The sequence below is a fragment of the Myiozetetes cayanensis genome, unplaced genomic scaffold, assembly GCF_022539395.1.
Source record: "Myiozetetes cayanensis isolate MyiCay16 unplaced genomic scaffold, myiCay2020 scf1, whole genome shotgun sequence".
Classification (NCBI taxonomy): Eukaryota; Metazoa; Chordata; class Aves; order Passeriformes; family Tyrannidae; genus Myiozetetes; species Myiozetetes cayanensis.
In genome coordinates, this window is record NW_026086604.1 from 23,522,501 (window position 1) to 23,526,598 (window position 4,098).

General features: G+C 44.0%; 1 protein-coding gene across 4 annotated transcripts in view; it reads left to right on the plus strand.

The window, feature by feature from the left end:
* RUNX1T1 (RUNX1 partner transcriptional co-repressor 1) overlaps positions 1-113 on the plus strand; it is a 113,471-nt gene extending 113,358 nt beyond the window's left edge. For all 4 annotated transcript variants that reach the window (XM_050310979.1, XM_050310981.1, XM_050310992.1 and 1 more), the window contains one exon: positions 1-113. This exon is cut by the window's left edge and continues 3,975 nt beyond it. The gene's annotated coding sequence lies outside the window, so the exon portion shown is untranslated.
* Positions 114-4,098: the final 3,985 nt, after the last annotated feature.

Sequence of the window (4,098 nt, forward strand, 5' to 3'; positions counted from 1 at the left end):
TTTTTTCTTTAGTTGGACTGTAATGTATGGTCTGTCAACCTGTGAATCTTTTAAAGTATGATTCAGGTATTGTTGTATTCTTTACTGTGTAATAAAAATGTTAAAAATCTGTATTCCTACCTTCTCCGTGGAACTTCGTTACCAGTGTTCCCTCTGTGAACGGTACTTTGTGAGTCACTGGCCCCAGCATAGGAAAATGTCACCAGAAATGCCAATGTGGATCACAGCGTCATGTAATCTCACTTTTTCCAGCTTCTGGCTGAGACAGGACAGCCTTGGTTTCAGGTTCTTGAGGGGATCTCTTCTGAGGTTCAGTTTATGTCCATACCCAGCCAACTTAGATCTTGTTTGTGGCTGGGGCAGACCTTGTAAGAAAATTCCCAAAGTGCTTATGCTTAAGGACTTGGATCAGAGATGTACTTTGCCTTCTGAGTCAAACTAATACCTAGATTAATTTCTGTCATAAATCATATCTGTTTTTAATGGTTCCTCTGCACTTGAGCTTTTGTGTAGACATCTATTTCTATTTTAAACTTAATGGAAATACTCATTAAGAAAGGGAAGCACCTTCCCAGAGGTGTAGACCAAGCAATAGCTTTTACAGCCTTTGTCCAGTGCGTTTCCCAGGGGTACTCTCTGGTACAAGTGGGGCTTAATTAATTATGCTGTCTCCAGAATGGATTTACTTGTTACAGAAATTAAGACTGCCCTAGCAGGAAGAGAACCATCATCAACAAGATTTCCATTTATGTCCAGTGTTTGGTCCAGTGTTTGGTCCTAGCTCTGTACCATGGTCTGCTCCCAGAAACTTCCCGCAAGTACGCAGACATTGCCAATTGCATTCAAACATCGCTGTTTTGCCGGTGTAAACCATCCTCCCTGGACTCATGGAATTCTGTTGTTTCTTCTTGTAGACACATAGTATTTTTAAAGATGTCAAATAATGACCTTGACCTCAATTATATGTAAATTTTGAATTGATATTAAATCCCGATTTGATATAAATTGATATTTGACCTTGGGATTGGAATTAAGATTACTCCCCACCCCCTGCACCCTCCCAGAAGAGGAGAGGAAGTGTGAGCGTTGCAAAGCCTTTTTAATGGATTAACGCCTTTTAGAAGGATTTTATTTCAGTTTGGGTTTTCAGTAAAATTGTAGATACATCCCTAATGGAATGTCCCAAAGACTCTGATATGGAGCATCAGCTCTTCACCTTGTTAAGCAAACAGAAAAGTTTTTTTTTTTCATTTTGCAAGTTGGTGTAAGGTAAACAGGAGAGGCAGAGGATAAATAAATGCAACATGAAGACATATGAAATGCTTTTTTTTTTTTTTTCATGTCAGAATTCCAGCACTGAACTAAGTGGTCTTTAAAGGTTCTCACCAGGTTTTCTTGTCTTCCATACAATCTGTACTCTTTGAAAGCATTTTGGTCTTTAGAGATTCTGTAAAAGCTGTTCTCAAGCTAGCTCACTGTTTGTGAATGACCGCCTGGAAACTGGGAGCTCTCCTGTGCCTCAGCAGGGGCCATGGCCTTGGGTCTGGAAGGGGCCATTGCCAAATGAGAGCTGATTTTTGACCCTTCCAGTTATACTGCCATTAAAAGGCATTTAGAGTGAAAGGGGAATTTGAGCTCAGAGTTGTCAGTTTTCAAACCTCAGGCTTCAGAGAGTGGAAAATAATTGTCAGCCTACACCGCGCACTGGGAAATGCTAACTATGAAGATTGAGAGGTTCTGCCCTTGGATTGACTTGTGTGTGTGTGTGTTAAACTGCACTGCCTGACTTTGTGAGCTGAGGTGCAGGTAAGAGGTAGGCTGTTTACCATTTCAACTCTTTTTTTCCCCTCAACCTGTAGGCTGAATGTATCTGATCCTGTGCAGCAAACTGGTGGTGCAGTGTCAGCATTGGTAATGCTGCTTTTTTCTACCTTAGTGTGAGACCAAACCAGCCAAAACCAAGGTGCTTTGCTTCACATTTTTGAATCTTCAGAAAAGTGGTGGCAAAATTAAAATGTCTGTAAGAAGGAAAGGAAACCTGATGAGACTCAAGCCAGAAGGTTACCTGTTTCTGCTTCATCTCCCCTCTCCAAGGCATACTGAGGAGAGTTAGTTCACACTGACAAGATGACTGAAGAGGAGCTGAACAGTAAACTCAGGTTTGAGTTTTGTACACCTTACTGTAGATGGTTTCTTGTTCCTGTAGCTCTCTTGTTTTTGCATTGGTTATTCCAGCTCTCAGACTGCTTGTTCGTGTGTTATATGTGCCGTGTTTGGAGCTGAATTTTTCTCATATATATTGGGCACGGCAGTAGGAACGAGCAGCAACCACTGAATCACTGGGTTTTCCTTTACGTGGCTCTAGTCCTAGCGAGCAAGATCAGTACCCCTGCTGAGCTTGAGAAGAGCTAGATAGATAGACTCTCCCCATTACCCCCAGCAGAGCCCTTGTCCCTGCTGTGCAGTGGCCATCCCAGGCAGAGAGAGGCCATTTCTGAATGGGTGGATGGCAGTGGATTTTGCTGTTCCACTCCTGCAGTCAAAGAAATGTCATGTGTTGGAAGACAGAGCCAGTTGAACACTGATCTTGCTAACCTCCTGTTCTCAGAAAGGTTTTCCCCCCACCTCCTTCCTATGTCTTCTCGTCACCAGCCTTGTTCACAGGACCTTACTATGTGACCCAGTCTTCTCCAGTGATTCGCACAGACCAGGTGAGCAGCACATCTGCCCACGTTGCACTGCAGTGAACAGTTGAGGACTGAATAATTAAGGACTTTATTTCTGTACACCCCTTGCTATGCTGTCCCGGGTTTCTGCCTCCCCCAGCCCACTGCACCTAGGGTCTTGGTTGGGAGGGAAAGAAGGAGTCACTGAGGCAAGGGTGGCTGATAGGAAAGCCGAGGTGCTTTGGCTCACTAGATGGGTCTGAACCAGGCTGGGTTACGTTGAGCTGGGTTGAGAGGACACTGTGTTTATTTCCTTGTTGTTTCTCTCCCTGCTTTGCCCTAGAGATCTGAGCACTGTGCTACAATTTTTTCACCCATAAAATGAGTTAACAGTGCTTCCACCTCTGCAAAAGCATGCCGAGGCCATCACAGAAAAGGGCAGTGCACAAGGTAAGTATTTATTCTAACAGCAAGACACTATCTTGGGGGTACTCAAAAAAAAGAGGCAAGATAGAGCAGAGGAAAGTAAACACGCTACTTTGAAGGCTAAGGCCATCTTGTTCAGTCTAGATCAAACACCAGCTTCTAGGCATGGGCATGAGCCCAAGAGCACACAGAGTGCACACACAGTTCAGTGAGCACGCTGGCGTCCCTGGGCTGCACCAGGCAGACACTAACGGCAAAGGAGAAATTAAACACCGGAGCGCAGTGACAGAGTTATGTTTCCTTAGAAATCATTAAACCCAAAGGCAAGTTGTTTTATAAAGGAAACACCCTGTGTAAAGTGCAAGAGATGAGAAATGACAGGGAATTGGCTCCCAACCATACTATGAGCTTGGAAAAAGCAGCAGATGTAGACTTGTGCAATTTTCTAGCATGTAATTTGTTTTTACATTATGTACAACTAGAGGTAAAATGCACTGAGACCCTGTCCCACAGCTCATGTTAGGCAGCATGGCAGTGTAAAGGAGGTTACTAGCTCTCTCTATCCTGTAGAGCTGGCTCCTCTCAGGGACAGTCAATGTGTGTGTGTGAGAATGAAGTGCACTGAGACCTGTTTTCACCACTGGCCTCAGCAGCTCAGAGCCCAATAGGTTACCCAGGGCCACAACCAGCCCATACACTGAAGATGTGAAGAGCACATGCATTGAAGCTCTACCATAAAAATGCTTTTCCACCCTCTATTTCTACTCTGATAAGGATGGCGTGTGCTTCAAAGCAGCCTGGGTCTCTCCATTCTCCTTTACTCTCAAGTAGGCAACAAGATGAGGAGCCATGCGGATTGCTGATCCCCACTCTGTAATGCTGTCGTAGCACACCATTAATCCAGTTTTTGTAGGGCACTTGGAAGAAAAATCTGCTTGCATCTTTTCCTCTTTGTATCTTACAAAGACCAAATGGATGCTTTGAGTCTTTTTTTTTGTTGTTGTTG